Raw genomic sequence first — 20,296 nt, forward strand, 5'->3', positions numbered from 1 at the left:
CAGAGACTGAGGAAACCAGCAAGAAATCAACAAATATTCCAGAAGATAACAACACAGTACAGGTAAGTAGGCCTACATTACGTAACGTATTTTCGTTTTTTTACGTTTAATAGAGAAGAGGTGTTTACACACGTAGCGTCTTAACAGGCTGGGGTGGGTAGGGTGGCGGCCTCTCAGATACGCGGCGAACTTCAGGCTCAAAGAGAGTTCTTTCCCCATTGATATAAGTAGCAATAATTACATTCTATACCAACACTGATGCTTGATACATGTACCAAAGCGATGACTTTTACTCGTTAGATGTGTATTAACCAACTTTAGCTGTATTTCAAGCATTCATCTATTAATTAAGTAGAGGGACTCCATAGTCTAGAGGTTAAAGCGTTGGACTCATGTCTACGTGCTCCTGGGTTCAATCCCCGGTCTTTCCGCTTTTCAACGACAGGAAAACTGGGGAGTCACATAAATAAAGATATGACGGTCACTTGACCTGCAAAGCTCCTAATACGCCTGTTGGTGGGTAGTGACACGACCGGCTGACCCGCGTTCTGTTACACAGGTGGATGAATTTTCACCACTCGCTATCAAATGGCGTTGGAGCAGGCCCAGGATCTATTGGTCTACCGTGCCAGTGATTATTATTATTACTATTATTATTATATTATTACTATTATTATTATTATTATTAGTAGTAGTAGTAGTAGTAGTATTGTAGTAGTATCGTCTACTATCTAGAATTCTGAAGATTTAAAATGTATGATTGTTATCATTAACAGATCCCCGTGGAGTTTCGCTATCACAAATTTTGCAATAGATCCATTATTTCATAAACATATCGTAAATAAGTAACATGTTGGTGAAAGATAAAAATAAGCACTATAGTATGAATAAGGCATAATAAATCAATAGTTGATCAATTTTAAGTCACGAGCCGCAGTTCATTGCGTTTTCACTTCCCACTTCTATCAATCTTGATTCTTCCATTTTCTGACAGTCCTTCCATATTTCTGTCCCAACACTTTCATTTCACTCTAATCCACTAAGAATTCCGTGTCTGTCATATGTTTGTAGATAGCATTAGTATGTCTGATGAAGCCAAGGTGTTAGTTGGAGAAGTGTTACACGCTTTTGGCTTTTAAATAAAGTGTATTTGCTTTGTACAGCTATTATTTTATTTTATTCCGAACATGTCTGAAGGTCTGACTTATATTTTACACTGGTATTCCTTAATATACACACACATATAAATACTAAATATCAGTCAAACCTTTACAAATCAATGTAAGAGAACGCCAGAAACTAAAGTACTTAATAGTATCATTCAACTTGGCATAAATTTTGTAACGGAGAAATTAAAGGTGTAATGCATTTTGACAATACATTATAATTAAAAATTACACAAAACATGAATATCACGGGAACGCCCCCACAACGTTTACACACAAAAATGCAGTATTATAAGGTGAAGTACTAAGCGAAACGCTTATTATTTAATAGTGTATCTTGACTAAATTAATATTTATGAATTATGAAGAAAGAACAAGAAGTTTTCTTTCCTAATGTGATGTTCACTATCATTTTTTAAAGTTGTTTTTTTTTTTTGCAAATATATAGAAGTATATTGTTCCTAATACTAATATTATACTAAATACAGTGATGTGCCGTAAACTATAATTTTACGTCTACGCGATTGTCTACTGTAATCTATACGTAATCTACATTACACCTTTTCCCGTGTAGACTATGTAGGCAACCACCATCAAATGTAAGGAACAATTTCGTTGCTCGTTTGTTCATATTTCCTCATTCAGTTGTTTCGCTTCGGTGCAGCGAGCATTTTTGCCGATCCGAAACGTTTCAGCATTCTTGCCAATTTGATGTCGAGAACAGAACCCAAATAACCCCTGCGGGGCTTCTAACCCGTTCCTACTACTACTACAACTACTACTACTTTAGCTGTGGATCTATATAGTACAAGGGCAACCTACTACTACTATATTTGCTGTGGATCTATATAGTACAAGGGCAAACTTAATTTAATGAAAGAAGTTTAATGAAAAATTTTAATAAATGATCGTTAAAGTACTTTTGAATATTATTTTTAATCTTATTTTAACGAAAGAAGTGTTATAAAAAATTTTAAAAGTAGTAAAAAAGACTGTCCGTAGGCAGGATTTGAACCCACGCCAAAAACATTTTCTTTACTAGCATGTTGCGCTAGCCCACTCTGCTATTTTTTTAAAGTTAACTGAGCCACCGAACGTGACTCAGCAACTTACTTGACCTAACTACACTGGACTTGCTTTACGTGCTTTACTTGGTTAACTGGCTTACCGAGAAACGACAGGATACGAACACAGAAACATCGAGGACAATTAAAATCACAAAGGCTCTCCCACCGGGAATCGAACCCGGGACCCCGTACACCAAAGGCGCACGTGCTAGCCACTAGACCAGCGGGGAGGGCTAATGTTATCAGAGCCGACACCATTTGCCGTTTACTTTGTGCTATATGTAGAACATGTCTTGTGATATCGTATCTGTATCGACCAATCAGATCAGAGGATATCTGAAACGTTTGGGATCCGCAAATATGCGTGCAGCGAAAGATTAGGGAAACGAGTAACATATACAAAGTAGAGGGAATTATCTAATCTGTATGTTTACTCTGCTCTGCATATACCACTTCCTTAGATTTTCCCCTTCGAGCACTGGTTTTATAATGAAATTTACAAAACTAATTCTCACTTGTGAGCTTTCAGTCTTGAATATGCTGTATTTGACAATTTTTTCTTGCATATTTTACAAAATGCATAATATTTTTCATTTTCCTTCATCAAGACGAAACTAAGTATTCGAAAGTTACTATTCGCTGGTCTAGGCATTTTATTTTGTACGCAATTTCGCAAGGTAACGACAAAATAAAGCTCCTTTATTGTCCACGATGCCATATTAAATTACGTGTTGTTGACATATTCTACATAGTCTACGTTGTTTACATTGTCTACGTATAGTTGACACGTAAACGTAAACTATCGTTTTTTACGCGTAGACGCACATCCCTGACTAAATATAGACCGAGAATTTGATCCATAAGTTTTGCAACTATAATTTAGATCAATATAAAATATATCGTATGAAGAGGGTGAATTTAGAGTCAAGGTTTGTAGAGAACTCTTTTGGGAAGTTTGTCGTAGAAACATTGTTAGTAATTCTTCACTATTAACAACATAATGCTAAAGAGCATACATGTTAAAATATAATAAATTTTATTTGATCTGTTGCAATGTCTCTTTCTTTGAAGATAATCAAAATAATTATTATTTTCCTTACCAACCACTACTAAACTTATATATTCCTCACTTGTCATTTTTTCCTAACATAATGAGCTCCATAATTTGCCATATAGATCCATGAATCCTCGTTTGTGTCATCACAATATTCAAAATACGCTGACTTCAATACTCATTTTAGATCACTGGTGTCACAAGGCTGACTATCAGAAGTGTAATCCTGAAAATCGTCCCTACTGGGTATCCTTTATGCATGTTTACTTTTGTTGGTAACTAGCTGCACATGTGTTTTACATTTTTGCAGTGTTTTGAACAACAAACCGGAGTGTTCGCAAAATCTTAATATTTTTGATCTTGATTCTGTGTCAGGGGGCCAGCCTAACCCAGCGTATCCTAAAATAATTTAATAAACAAAATAATGAAAAAGATATTATGACCTTATATGGGAGAAGTGCCAGGAGTGGGACAGTTTTTAAGAAAATATATTTTGCACACGTATCAAGAATAAAAGAAAGATGATGTTAATTTTATTTGATGGTCTGATACTTTGAGTTTATAGAGGGTGAGTCAAAATAAGTGTTACAAGCTAATGTCTCGCGAACTATACCTCAAATAAGAAAAATATTATTAGTAAATGTACAATACAGACGGGCCTAAAAACGACTCAAACATGAGGTCCTCCCGCCCCTCAATTTTGAAGGGAGGGACATTTACGTGAAATGTTCAAATGGAAACATAGCTCGAGCAATATGTCGTTCGAAAGGTCTTGGAAAATAAAACAATTTTGTAGGAAACAATTTTTGATATGGGGAAACGTTTGCAAGATGGCCACCAAGAAGGGTCCTGAATCAGCTAAAATTTCCAGTACTTTAAATCAGAAACGGCTGAGTAGAAAACGGTGAAACAAAACATGAAAAAGCTATAGGCAACGTGGAATGGTATTGTTGCGGTGTCCCCAGGACCTCCATAATGTCGCCCGGGAGCAGCTTGAAAATTTATAATGGGAATATAGGTTGGGTGATACCTTGTTTGATACATCGTGGAAAGCCATAGAGTTTAGTAGAAAATTTGTTTTGATATTTGGCTAGCGAGTTTCAAAATGGAAACCAAAAATGGTTACTCATTCAGATACAAAACGCAGTGTTCAAATTTAATGTTACACGCCAATATCCAGCGAACTATGCACCAAATAAGAAAAGTTTTAAACCTCAATGTACAATACAGACAGCATAAAATATGTGATAAACACGAGGATCCCACGTCCCCATTTTGGAGGGAGAGGTGTACGTGCAATTTTAAAATGCAACATAGGGCGAGTGATACCTTCTTTGGTAGATCGTGAAACACCAAACGGCTTAGTACAAAATTAGGCCTTGTGTTTGACCCATTTTTAGGCCTGTGTGTATTGTATATTGACTCTTAACTCATTTCTTATTTGATGCATACTTTGCTGGATATTGTCTTTGTAACATTCATTTTGAATACTGCTCTTTGTATCTGAATGGGGAACCATTTTCAGCGGCCATTTTTAAAACAGGCTTGCCCGAAAACAATGTAAGATTTGTACTAAGCTGTTTGGTTTTCCACGATCTATCAAACAAGGTGTCATTCGATCTATATTCCCATTTGAAATTTTCAAGGTGATCCCAGGTTCACATCATGGGAGCAATGTTGACACCGCAACAGTACCATTCCACGTTGACTATGGCTTTTTCCTTTTTAATTTTTTTTCATCTGTTTCTACTCAGATGTTTCAGAATTATAAGTACTGGAAATTTTATCTGATACGGGACCATTTTTGGGGGCTATCTTGAAAACACTGTTGAAAGGGTATATTACAGTCATTTTAAATCGAGATATGATATTCTATTGTGTCATAGTACGAAGTCCTATAAACTCATCAATAACATGAACAGAAATTGTTTTTCCTGAATTATTAGCCAGCCAGTCATTGCACACCCGATTGTAATGGGTCTTTAGAGATCCATAAAGCGAAACTTCCACCAGATGCAGTTTGTGACGGCAATGCGGGGGGAAAATGTTCATAACACGCCATTTTGTTAAGTATTCTCTATCACAATGATGTTTACGTGGTTTTCGTGGTGATCGAGGAGCAATATCATTGGATTTTCTTTCGAATATTTTGAAATTGGTTAATGTGTTCTAAGCAAACACCAAATATCTCAGCAATCATCCATCCAGTGATACTTGCTAATGCCAAGCTATGAGGTGGTATTTTCTTCAAAAAAGAAATTCTTGTACCCTACTCTCGAATATCGAAAAAACGGAGGAATGCTATTTCTAACTGCATTGAAGGTACATAGCGCTGTCACTTGTTCAGCACGTTCCGCTCAAGTTACCTGTCAGACTTGTTTCTGTCCTCGTGAAGCTTTCACACGTGGCGTTGTGTGTACGATACTAAATCCAGTTTGATCGCAGTTAAAAGTACACTTCAGAGTGATCTTACATTTCTCATATGCTAACTTCAAATTGTTCAAAAAGTCGTCCACGTTCTGTTTATTGAAGCTGGTAATTCTTGATAAACTTTTGATTCCAGAGATCGCTGTGATAACTGAAGGGGATACTCCATAAAAACATTAAGCCAGTCGTATCCCGCACTTTTGTACACAGTTTAAGATTCCAGCATATTCTTCTTTAAGGCATTTGCATATGCGTAAGCCAAAGTTCGTAACTGCCTCGTTTAAGCACATAGTTCATCTTACTTGCGGTACGGAGAGTTTCCCACAAAAAAGATTTCCTTGAAATACTACAGCATCTCTATTTGAGTCTTCCTTGTACTTTTTAATATGTCTAGCAAAGGCTGATTTCGATATGCTGTGTACTCTTGCTACCTCTCATATACTATTCTTTTTGTCTATTACTATCTTTACAGCTTGCAGACTATCACTGTTTGCTGTTTGTATGTGAACTAAATTTATCTTCTTCCGCTTGCGTGGCATTTTTCTGAAACACAGATGTGAAAAAAGTACTAAATAACACAACGTTAGCCAACCAGAAACACAGGAATTATAATAAAGCTACCTAATGTTTTCACAGTTGTGAGTGGAAGGAGTGGGACAGTGTCCCAATCCTCCTCAATTCATCATGTCGTAATCAACTCTATACCCAGTTTTACTACTGTCACTATAAAGCCACGAACTCTGGTATTATAATCATACAAAAATGTTCTAAATATACTTTGAATACCTAACTCTCTACTCTTACATTAAATCCTCTACTACCTCTTCATATTGTCAAATATTTTTATAATATAAATCTCACATGATTGTTGTCAGCGATGAAGGAAAATTTGTCTTTACTTCTAAACATTTGTGCACATTCAGAATCTGGTAGCAATGCTGTTTAAGTGCTGCCACCACATCTGCTAGCAACCACTATGGCTTAACACAAATGACAATAGAGATATATCACTGTCCCACATCTCCAACTATCCCAAACGTCACACTTTCCCCTATATTTGTGTTTGCTCCCTGATACGGAATTTTATTTTAAAAAATCATTATCTGAAAGTGCCAATGGGGTACATATTTGGGCAAAAGTTTACTTTGGGTCTCACAGCGACTTCAGTCTTTTGATAAAGATATAAAACAAATAACTCTACGTTGCTTCAAGACATAAATTACCTATAAAACACCCTTTAGAAATAACATTACAAGTGAAATTATAACGTAAAGGTATGGCGCATGTTTGTTTTAGCTAACCACCTGCTCGAGGGTTATGCCCTCCATGGGGGAAAGATAAGTCAGGGGTAGTGCGAAAAAGGAGTTAGACATGGTCTAAGGGATTTCCAACATTTTATAATAACTTTATGTCATAAATAACGTAAGCAAATAGGACATTACGGTCTTTACAATCGTAATCATAATGACAGCGGAGAAAGGAAATTGTACAATGAATTATAGACATGATTAAAGTATTTGGATTTACATTTCATTACATTGCGTTGATGAGTGAAATATCTATGAGATAAGATGCATTTGGACGAGACAAATGGGATATTGTATTGTGACGGATATAGGCTATTCTTCCCCCTTGGCGACTGCTTCAAGCATTATTCAATGGGATGGGAAGCTATGTTAGTGACAAAGGAATTATTGTGTAGAATATGATTGTATGATATTGTGTAGGGTGATAGAGAAGAAACGTTCTGATGAGCGGAAGATCTTGATGATTCGGTGGTAAGGAATAATGATACATTGAAAAGAGGAGGAAGAGGTAGAATGACTGATACTGTGAACGACATTAAAATAGATATGGGCGTTGATGGAATCGAAGAGGGGTGGATGATGAGGATTGAGCGTTCCGGAAGTATTTGCGGCAAAGTTTTTCTACATGGAACCAAATGTACGGAACGCTCAATCCTCACACACACACACAAGCATAGGGCTTTGTAGCAGAGCTCGGGAGTTTGATGTGGTATGGAGATCTGAGGGTGTGATGTTCGAGAACCATAAGTTTTTGATTAAAGGGGGTAGCTGCCAAGTCCTAACGGTATGGCCGTAACTAAGCCTTTTTGTTGATGTCCTGGACATAAGTCTTCCATCTGAGGTGTCTATCTATGGCGAGTCTTAAGTATTAACGGTTTTGGAGGTTCTAAGACGATTGTCCTTAACAGTGATGGAGGTAAGTGTGTATTACTGTGAAATTTGGAGCGTTTCTTAGGAGGCAGAAATACTCTAGTTTTGGGTTTTTAGCAGCATTGGATTTCATTCGCCGTTTATTGCACCACAAAACAAAACTGTGCGTTGTTGGTTGTAAGGCGTTGTTTACTTAGTGTATAATACGACAAATTGCAAGAAAAGCGTATGGAAATAACTGAACATTTTGTGGGGGAAGAGGCATGTCAACAACATAAAGTAGATATAATAAGGGTCATAGTAAAGAGCCATAGATACGCCTGAGTGCACAAATATAATTTGATATAACTGTTGATTAATGTATTCGTAAGTAAGGTGGCCAAACAAAAAATGTAAATAAAACGGATATATGCGATAAGAAGGCGAAAATGTAGCAGTTTTGAAAGCAAACCCTAACGCTACACCTCATTAAATGCGTTCTCTAAATCAAAGAGTACCAGACAGAATGGCTTGGTGGTATTATACTGCATACGGATCCAGTTAAGGAGACGCAGAAGCTGATCGTTGATGCTAATTTGTTGGCGGGAGCCTGCTTGATGGTGTGGTAAGGATGGTAATGAGAAAGATGAGCATGAAGTCATTTGGCGATATATTTTTCTAGGATTTTGGTAAAGATTCTGTTGAGTTGTATCGGACGATGTTCTTGATTTTAAGGAACAAGAGACATTTGGATGATTTCTACATAATTGTTCCGTGGAAAAATATGACCAAGAAGATTGAGCAGTATTGGTGGATTGTCTTACATGTCGATAGATGTTATTGATTCCAGGGGCATTATAACGTTTATGATAGATGACATTAGTGATTTGTGTGGTAGAAATGGAGGCAGTGTGCTTTGTGAGTAAATATGTTGTGCGCCATGTTGGGTTGAAGATGAATATGTGGTGAATTGAAGTTGAAATGGTCTACAGGAAGATAAATAAAATGTTAAGTGAATGATAGAGGTGTGAAAATCTCCTATAATTAGGAAGCAAAGGTTTTAGGTTTTTCTTGGTCTCTGTGCAATGCGTAATCGTGGTGTAAGAGAGGATAAGAAGTTTGGGTAATTTTACCAGGTAATGCGTTGAAACGCATCTAAAATGCGAAGGGTGTGATATGGCAGAAATTGTGTTTCAGGATTTAATCCACTGTCGTAATTTGTATTCTTTAAGATAATTACACACTGTTCGGTGGAGGGCTCTATGATGCTGAAGAGCTTCACGGTTGCCAGGGCAAACATATTCTGTATAGATTGAGGTGAGTGCTTAACTAGACGAAAGTAGCGCGGATGGATTTTAGAACGATGAGGTGATATATATGCGGTTTGAGGGATGAACTGCTCGGTTGCGAGTTGAATGATTGGTGGTAGGGATTAACCCTTAGAGTACCAAGCCTACAATGTTAGGTAAAGTACTAAGCCTGGGTTATTTTGACCCATTCGTGCTTCTTGTTAAAAAAAAAAGATGAAATTTCATTCAGGGAGTTAAAATTTCTCAAGTACAATGAAAAGTGCAATGTACCTGATCGTTTTTTATATTACAGTAAATTTTATACGCGGTATACACTGTCAGTGGCGGCTCGAGTTTCTTTCATACAATACCTGAATTATAGTACTGTAAGATTAGAAATTTACACATAAAAAACACTCTCTTTGTTAAGAATAAATTCTGTCACACATTGTATTTTGATCACACCTGGCAGTCCGTGCAGAGCGGTTTGCTGGTACAATGCGCTTTACAAACAAGCTTGTGACAGATAATATACTTTTGAAGAGTGAAGAATCACGTAGCTTGCTAAAAAGAAAACCAGATATTTTAAAAAAACTGAACAAAAATTTAGCAATTGCTGAGGAAGAAATGTGTAGTGGTGAGTGCGGATGGGGAAAAGGGTGGGAAAAAGTGTTTGATAAAACAAAACTTTCTACTACTGTCACCCCAATCAAAGCTCGGTAGAGCGGGGAAGTGATTGTTGCAGGTAAAAGAAAAATACCATTTCAATAAGCAAAATAATAATAATAATAATAATAATAATAATAATAATAATAATAATAATAATAATAATAATAATAATAATAAAATATGTTATTTTTGTGTGCCGTGCCACGGAGTCCCATGGCTAGGTCAAAATGTCCTAGCTATCTTTTCTGCCAGTTTTTGGGTATTTTGTGTTTATTTTTATATGAATTCTACTGAAACGATTTCCAAAAATAAAAATGGTTGTTAATGGAGAAATACATAAAATAATAGCCCACTACCTCTCTTTAATATTATAGCATTTCTTTATAAAAGAACATCTGGGCCAAATTGACCCAGTCTTGGTATTCGAAGGGTTAAATTCATTTTTAGTAAAAGAGGGATAGGTCGCTGACAGTGTATGAGTTTAGTAAGTTTAGTAGCGAGGTATGAGAAGAGGGGGTTGTGAGATGGAGGAGGAAGTAGTGGAAACTTCTAGAGTAAGTGTAGTGGGCACATGTTCACTACCCAGGAGATCTAGGATGTAGATGAAAATACTGTGGGCGAGAAATGATGTGATCACTATGTCAGGAGTAGTGTTAGATAAGGAACGGATTGGTTTTGGTAATGGGTGAATGAAGCCTGTAGTGGAGGCAGTAAAAAAAATGTTAAAAGCTGTTTCTCTCGGTCTGAGCGGTATGGATGTTAATATCAGAAGATATCAGGTAATGTCGGAAATTATTAGAAATATATTGGAATGGGAGGGGAATAGGACGACCTGGTCTATCATAGATAACTGTTATTGTGACAGATGAAGATTTGTAATAAATAGTTATGATTAGATGTTCTGGAATATTCTGGACACATGGTGGACAGTCAATACTATACCATGTGTAAGGATAAAATACTATTGTCGCGCCGCTGGTTTACTTGAAACATGACACGAATCACTTCCAGTTGCCATCACTGGCGCAAATCCCGGGGGGCCGAGGGGGACATGTCCCCTCCAATCTTGAACCTGGGGGGACTGTCCCCCAATAATCTGACGTGAAAAGTGCTTTTTGGGATAAGTGTGATGATTTGTGTCACACTTATGTAAGATGAAAGGAATGTAAGATGAAATTGATTTCTCTTGGCTTTTCCACCTTTTACAAAGGATCGTATTCTGTATTATTTCAAACTGAACTTCGTGCTGTAGTGGGTTTAGTAGTCTCATCAATATCCACTTCCGCTACTTGGGTACAAATTGCAATAAATGCCAGAGGAGGATATGCCCCTCTCCTCATGCTGGAAAGTTGTCTCAGCTATAGGTACGGACACAAATTCTGGGGAAATGGCGGGACATGTCCCCCCCCCCAACATTTGAACTGAGGCTCTCCCAATAATCCCATTTGAAAATTTTTGCATATAAGTGTGATTATTTGTGTCTGACTGCCACAAACGAAAGTGAGATGAAATTGATTTATCTTGGCTTTTCCATTTTTAATGAAAATTAAAGCGTGCGACTGTGCGTGACGTAACCTGATGTGAAATTTTATCTCCTCCTCTCCCCTAGGCCCTAACATACGAAGAGTATATAGACTACCCAATGTCAGTAGAACCCATCTATTCAGTAAATGCGCATTTCATCTATTTGTAGTATTAGCCTAGGCATCTACTCATGCTTCTTAAGCTAACTAACTCTATGTCCTATTGAACCCGGAGGTTCAATGCCGAGTTCACAAAAGCTCTCCACTGACTTCTATCCTTAGCCGACTGGATCCACTTTCTACTTTGGATGCTTATTTCTGCGAGATCCATCTTAATATTGTCCTCCCATCTGCGCCTTGGTCTTCCTAATGGTCGTTTTCCGATTTGTCTTCCAGTCAAGACTTTGAAAGCGTTTCTACTTTCTTCCATCCTAGCTACATGACCTGCCCACCTAAGCCATCTAGACTTCATGACCCTAAGAATGTTTGGTAATCCGCATAAATTATGTAGTTCCTCGTTATGAAGTTTCCGCCATTCCCCATTCCTGTTCTTCTTGGGTCCGAATATTCCTCCAGGGTCTTGTTCTCAAGTGTTTTCAGTCTATGTTCTTCCCTCAGAGCAAGCGACCATGTTTTGAAACCATACAGAACAACAGGCATGATTATCGTTTTATATATTTTAAGCTTCAAATTCCTCGACAGAATTAGTGACGACAAGAGATTTTGAACTGAATAATAACACGGATTTCCTGTTTTTGGTCGACATTTCATTTCTTCTTGAATATGATTTTCGTTTGTTAATGTTGATCCTAGATATTTGAAACTATCCACTTTATCAAAAGTATTACAGGTGTTTAATATTTTAACGCATTCATAATTTGCCATATTACGGTCCCGACGCACTTCCATGTATTTAGTTTTCTCTGCATTTACTTTTAAACCCATGTCCCTGCAAGCGTTTAATAAGACCTCTGAATTTATTTGTATTGTTCTCCTATCACCTCGTATTAAATTTACATAATCAGCGTACGCCATAACCTGGTGAACACCGTTCAACTCTAGGCCCTGGTTGTTATCTTTGATTTTCCTTATAGCGTATTCCAGGACAAAGTTGAATAATAATGGCGACAACGCATCTCCTTGTTTCAGGCCATTCTCGACGTGAAAGCTCTTGGACAAAACTTTTCCTGCCCGGACTTTACTTTTGGATTCGTTTAAAACATGCCTTAATTAATCTAATTAGCTTTTTCGGTATTCCAAATTCTGTAAGAACCACGTACAATGTTTCTCTTCTAACCGAGTCGTAAGCCTTTCTAAAATCAATAAATAGTTGATGTAGCGGGGTATTGTATTCCCACTTCTTTTCGAGTTGACGAATGGTAAATATTTGGTCGATAGTTGATCGATTTCGTCTAAATCCGCACTGATAATCCCTAATAATTTCATCTGCGTAGGGGGTCAATCTTGCTAATAGAATGTTTCAAAGGATTTTATAGGATGTTAACAGGAGAAAAATGCCTCCATAATTATTACAGTCAGTTTTGTCGCCTTTGTTGTGGATTGGAACGATTGATTCTTTCCACTCTTGTGGCAATTCTTCCTTGTTCCACGGAGAATGAGTTGTGTATCTTGTTCCACGATTTTTCACCTCCAGCTAAAATTAACTCAGCCGGAATTTCGTCTATACCCGGAGATTTGTGTTTCTTTAATTTCTTTATATCGATTTCTACTTCTATTCGGTTGGGTTCTGGAATATATGGTTCTGCAGTGTGTATCTCCCTTTCTCCACGCACATTAGATTTTGGCTGCGTGTTCATCAAATCGTCAAAGAAGTCTTTCCATCTATTTAAAATGCTATCTGTATCAGGGAGAACTGTTCCGTCGGCTTTCTTTAATATAAGCACGAGGTTGATAGCTTTTCTTAGATTCGTTGATTCTTTATACATGTCCCGAATGTTTTTATTTTTACTATTATCTTGAAGTTCGTTAATTTTAGTTTTCAAAAAATCGCGATCCTTTGTTCTAAAAGTTTTGGAAGTTTCCCGCCTGATGTCTACGAAATTTTGTGCAGTTATTTCATTAGGATTTTGTAGCCAACGTAATTTTGCCTGTTTTCTTTTCTCTACTAGCTTAATGCATTCCTGGTTGAACCATGGTTTGTTCCTACGTATTTCCGCGTGCCCCAATTTTTCTTTTGAAAGAGGATGCTTCGGAAGCAAAGAAAAGAATTCAATTGCTGGAATATTTTTCTCCATAATCTTAAGGTTACATCTGTTAACTAAAGAGTATATGACAGGTTTCAGATTTCTGTAACGAATCCTCATCATTTTGCTCAAATAAGAGTACTGTTGCATCATACGTAATTGATATTCTTTCTTTATAGTTTTGTCATTATTTATATTATTATATTATTATAAAACAATTTTAACGTGGATCTTTGTGGATGTCTAGTTAGAAACATACCAATTATAAATATACATGTATTCAGATTTCAGAATGTGTTCACGGCAGTTATTTGTAATACTGATATGTAGTATTACTTCATCTACATCGCCTAATATATAATATACTCTACAAGAGGCTCACCTCAGAAACCAGATTCATCTACCGTAAAATGAGTTTCACCCTTCTCTAGAATAAGCCTCAAATCTGCCAAGCTCCCAATGTTGAAGACAATCAATGGCGTCTTTAGGATTTTGTTTCGATGGGTTATGCCCAGGAAAGTAAGTGGGCAATTGCACATCTGAGTTTGAGAATTAAATATACTTTAATTTATGCATAAATTGAAGTTATTATGGTAAGAATTGCAGACCGATAAATTCTATATGGTATGATACAAAAATTTAGGAGTGAATCTAACCCTTTATTCTATTCATAGAAGAAAAAGGGAACATCCTCTTGGCCATCCTAATTTCCCGGGCTAATTATTCCCCCGTTTTGGTTTTCTTTAATTCAAGCATTTCCGTCTTTTAAAAATAATTAAACGATATAAATTTTCCTTTGTTATAATGACTAAAGTCCTGTCATGTGATATCCGCGTAAGTTGGTGTGGAACACCAGTTTCACTTATCAACTCCTCTTAATTTTGGTGTTATTGATGACAGCCGACTTGAATCGCAACTAACAACGGTCGATAAAGTATGATAGCCGAAACGAAAGAAAGTAACATCAAGAAAAGGAAACAGAAAAGTAGAAAGGACGAAAGAAAGAACAGAAGAACGTAGTTCTTTCATGGAATGAAATTTGACAAGTACAATATTATTTCTGAACAAAGAGCATAAGAAAATGGAAAGTCAATGACATTCTTAGAAATGGTAAGAAGGATTATTGTTGTATGTGGAATGCGAAAAACTAACAAATTTATTTCAGAGGGAGCTTGAGCCCGATATCCCCCTAAATATGCCACTGTAGACGACTCTGCTCCCCTGATCCTCCACAACTTCAACCTTTTCAATTTCATAAATATTTTGAGCATTATATATATATATTATGGGAACGGTCTTACCCGTCCCCCCCAATGTTCAAGACAGATTTGCGCCGATGGTTGCCATCACAAGGTGACAAAGTTGCTCATTTTGGTGACTATAAGTTGGGCTTAGATATGGATCGACAGTAAACATGGGATAACGTCAGACACAAATGACATCCCTTTGTCGACAATTTTATTCGACTCGATTTGGGATAGTACAATATTCATAACGCGCGTAAAAATAACAGCTTACGTTATGTCGTCTCTATTTTTCAGACAGAATGTGTCATCTCATATAAGGAGTTGCTTCTCCCAGACCGCTAGTTCCCCGTTCCATATCTTACTCCCAACCTCAGAAGCCAGCAATCCAACTCAAAAAGGAAGTTTGTGCCTGACTGAAGGAAGGTCCCTTTGGTTGAAATTTGTAAAGTGCTACAGGTGTTACGGTGGACACTTTTACTAGAATGGAACAATAGACGAGACAGTGGATTCTTTTGCCGATATTTTTAATGCAACAATAAATACTTTGTACTGTTCAAAAAAGTAAAAACAATGAAATTTCCAACAAGGCACGGCGAACAGAGTCGTCACATATTCTGAAATAAGAAAAAGCTTTGGGAACTGTGGCGTGCATTTCCAAATGAACACAAATCTTTAAAAGAATTTCTGATATAGGACTTCATATAAAAAAGTTATTGAGATGCAGCAAATACCTAGACTATATTTTAAAAAAAATCAAACACCAGCATCAACAACACTAAACAATTTTGGTCCTTCTAAAATTCTAGAATACCTCTTGTAATGTACAATCCGCGGCAAAAAACCTGCAACATGAGCATATAAGTTTATTGTGAAATGACGAAGCCTTTTGCTCCAAAATAAGTGTGCACGGGAGGAGGCTGAGGTTTATCCTGGCGTGATTCATGCCACTTAGACGTTATGTTCATTCCCTGTGCTGTTAGGCGTAGTTTCACAATAAACTTACATTCTCATGTTGCAAGTTTTATGCCGCGGATTGTACAATGATGCATCAGGTGCAGAAGTTGAGGGAAGAACAGAAAATTTTAATGAATTATTTTGTAATAAATTCTAAACTGCATAATCAACGTACTTCCCTGTTCAATCCGTTTGCTCGTCTACTTTATCTCATTTATCTATCACTCCTCCATAGGATGAATTACTTTTATTTTCTCTCCGGCCTGAGAGCCTCTGGCCAGGACAATATAAGCTAAACCTTTGTGCGTTCGACGTCATCTATTATTTCTTTTCCACTTTCGTTCATTTTTCATAGATGTTTCAAGGAACCCTGTTTTCCCTGATCTTGGAAAACAGCCCGTTTCTCTCCCATTTATAAATCTGGATTAGATAGTTATGTGTCATCCTAAAGCAATATCTCGCTACTCTGAAACATATCAATCCTCTACGAGAAAATTATCAAAGACATTACTTCCGGTTCAGTGCAATCCCAAAGTTGGTATTGGAGGGTGGACGGCCCTTCTGCCGTCAGAGGGAGCAAAAACGTGATTTTTTTTGTTTCGCATTTACATAAAATGTAAGTAAAACTTTCATTATTTTTCAGTCGTTGTTTCATTTTTAACAGCCCTAATATCAAAAATAATACAAGAAGACCATATCTGTATGAGTTAGCATTAGAACAAATAAATGAAAACCTGAAAGCGCGTGTTCTGAAATCTCAACTTTAAAAAAAAAAAAAAATTGCTGCTCTTCTTGGCACAATACAGAAAGCAAACTGCCGATTATGAACCAGTCTAACCAATCCGAATAGATAATTCCTTCATCTCCGGGTCAAGAGAAAACAGAACTCCCCTTGAATGTAATGATTGTGAAAAAAACGTGTTCAGAAGGCAGTCAACAATTACTACTACTTGCAATACATGCGAGCAATCTCAGAAAGAGGGCAGTGACCTGGATGTTGATTAACTTTGAACTCGCCTTGAGTCTTCATATTGTGGAAAAACGTGCAAAAAGCACTCAATGATTACTGCTCCCTGCAATAAATATCAACATTATCACAGCTAGCTCAGTGACATGGATATTGATTAGGTTAGATTCTGTTCTTTTGTGTTTTATTCAGTGTGTTCACTCATATTTAGCAGTGTTGTAATTTAATTTAAATTAAAACTATACTTTTGGTCAACAATGATTTGTCTTAAATTACTAAACCTAAATGCTCCAAAATATACATTTTGCAACATGCACAATGCTGGAAAACGTGATTAATCGATGACGGCCGAATTGGCGTCGTCGCGAGCGGAAACGTGATGTGACAGTACGTGAGCGGATGAAGGTTAAGGAACGTGATATTTAACGAATTTTATCGCAAACTTAAGACAACTAAGATGTTTCGCATTTTTATATTTTATCATGTGTGTAACTTGACTATACCATTTTATGTACAAACATTATTTTTCAATAAATCTTTTCACATATCTTACAATATCTTTCCACTAACAAAATATGGACTTCATGTAAATGATTTTCACAATTATGCATAGCCATCTTTTACCTGTATGAGATAGCATGTTTCCCCAAAATTGAACTTCGACTATACCACTCTTCATGGTCTTGACACGAGCAGTTCCTCCCCACGTGTATTAACATTTGAAGGCCCACAGGGATCAATTTGATCCTTTTTCGATATTCATTTTTTCTTATCTATAATATTTTAAGGAAGTGAAAGGTGGCATTACCTGACTTTTCCTAAATTGTTTATGTCGCATTAAGAAAAAAATGATATTGTGGTTGTGCAATTCAATAGTCTGATATCGATCGATTTGCCTTAAACGCCCAGGGGATCAAATTTATCCTGAAGTTGAAAATGTTATACTTTCTCGCATCGACTATTATTTTGCTTTTCCTGGGCAGCTTTTAGTTAAAATGATTTAATTTGTCAAACCAAACGTTACGAAACCTTCCTTTCCCGGTACCAGGATATCTGTTGGGCACTATTGAGTTAGAATATGCACTCATAGCGTCATTTGTCGTTACGTGGTTGGCGCAATGCAGTAGTTGACACTTTGTTCGAAGGTGTGACAAATAAAATCTATGAATAAGTAATGTTATAGTAAAGAAGCATCTACGAAAATGGAACAAAGTAAACAATTAAATTCTCATGAAGTTTTTGAAGAGCTTCAAAGAATATCCGAAGAGAAATCTGATGGCGGTGAAATGTCATCGAACTCAGAAGACAATTTGGAATGGGATACTTATTTTAGAGAGCAATCTCCTGAAGAAGTTAGTGTTCCAGATGAAAATGAAATTCCCGAAGGTGAGTACATTTTATTTCAGTCTCTTTTATTCAACATGAGTTTAAATTCTTTACAAGTCAATGAAGAAATATGATGAAATATTCGTTGTATAGAACTGGGATCATCAGTAAATTTTTAGATTTTACTTCCCTGTAATACCGAAAGCATAATATATTCTATCATCAAGTTTAGCTAAAATTTTAAATCTTTACTTTGAGCAGAACTGTGCCGTTCAATTTTATGTACAAGGGCGAATATGCTACGAAGAAAGCTGCTACCTATCATGCATGTACAATACTAGGACAAGTAACAATCGCCCTTGTACAAAAATACAAATCAAGAATAAGCAGACTGTCTGCCACTAAATTGGTTATGGTCAAAGTAAAGAGTTGCCGCTAAAATAATATTACGTACGTTGATATATTTTTATTATTTTTTTATTACTCGTAATCATCTCTTAGATATGACTGGTCCTTCCTATGCAATATATCGATTCCAGGTTCGTCGCGTTATTTGTTTATTTTATAAATGCTAAAACAACCTTACTCATTGCGAAAGTAATAACATTTCTTCCTATTTGGTCAATTGCGAAGTAACATTTTATAGACCAATCATATCTTTGCATGAATATTTTATAATTTCATAAAAATAATGTAATAAATTTACATTATCTATTTGTAAAATACGAAAGCAGTCGCAGTGAATCTGCCTTTTTTTGCAGGCATTCCAGTACATAATAAGGTGAGATCAGAACAAGATGGAAACATGTGTGGATGTTCAAGTGAAGGCATCAGTGCGGCGGCGAAACAGTACACAGCTCCATACGGTACTGTATGGGAGTAAATACCTGCTAATGTTAGAAACGCGGGTAGAAAATGTCTACATAACATTCTAAGAGAAATTCCAGGACCAACACCGCATGTCAGAAATGTAAGTAGTGAATCTGTGTCAAGTGCATGGCGCGTATTCAAAGACAAACGCATACTTACCGACACACAAAAAAAGTATACTGAAACAGAAGCTCGTCGTGTGCTGAAGGACAATACTTCGTCACTAAGTTTATCGGAACTCGAAGCTTTCATAGGGATTCTGTATGCTCGTGGCGTTAGTGGCAGTAAAAATATTGAGGTTCATGCAATGTGGTCGAAGTCTTGGGGATTGCCATTTTGTCCCAAGACTATGAGCAGAAATCGATTTTGCGAAATAATGAGCTTCCTAAGATTTGATATTAAAGCTAACAGATTGATTCGTGTAAAGGAAGATAAACTTGCTCTTGTCTCTGAAGTTTGGTGTAGGTTCATTGAAAATTGTATTGCATGCTATAAACCAGGACAGAACATTACAATAGATGAACAGTTGTTTCCTAGTAAAACTGGTTGTCCATTTCCGCAGTTTATGTCAAATAAGCCAGATAAGTACGGGCAGAAATTCTGGCCTGCTGTAGATGTAGATGGGAAATATATTTTGAACGGCTTCCTTTGCGTTAGTAAGGAGGAAGAACGCAATGGAAATCCAAGAGTTCCGGAGTACGTTGTCATGCGTCTTATGGAGCCATTTTCTGGCAAAGTTCGAAACGTTACCACAGACAACTATTTTACGTCACTAAAGCTCGCTGACAATCTGAAAGCAAAGTCATCTATTATTGTTGGGCTAGTGAATGAAAGTAGAAGAGAAATACCGAAAGAAATTAAATCAGAGAAAGCACCTTTGTACTCGAAAAAGATTCTCAAAAGCAAGGACGTAACAATGACCGTTTATCAAGGTAAGAAAAGTAAGAATGTTTTGGTATTGAGCTCTCTTCATGATACCGTGGACATAATCGACAATAATAAGAAAGCTCCTGAAACCATTGCTTATTGTAATGAAACGAAATATGGGGTTGACGTTGTTGACAAAATGGCCAAGCAATATAGTGAAAGCGTCATCACGAAGATGGGCAATCCATACTTTTTATAATGTACTTGAACTTGCAGTAATTAATGTAGTTGTAATATACACAGCAGTCATTGGAGTTAAGATATCACGAAAGGAATTTATTCAAAGGCTATCAGAAGAACTCCGGAAAGAATACCTGCAGCTTCGGTCTGAGGATTCAAAACAAGCCACAAGAACAGAAGACGACACATATTGAAATTCAGAAATACCGCGTAAACGACGTAATTGTCAAATCGTTGTAAACTGCAAGAGAAACAAAGCGTCTGCAAACT

Source organism: Thermobia domestica, chromosome 14, assembly GCF_964235325.1.
Source record: "Thermobia domestica chromosome 14, izTheDome1.hap1.1, whole genome shotgun sequence".
In the NCBI taxonomy this organism is placed as follows: domain Eukaryota; kingdom Metazoa; phylum Arthropoda; class Insecta; order Zygentoma; family Lepismatidae; genus Thermobia; species Thermobia domestica.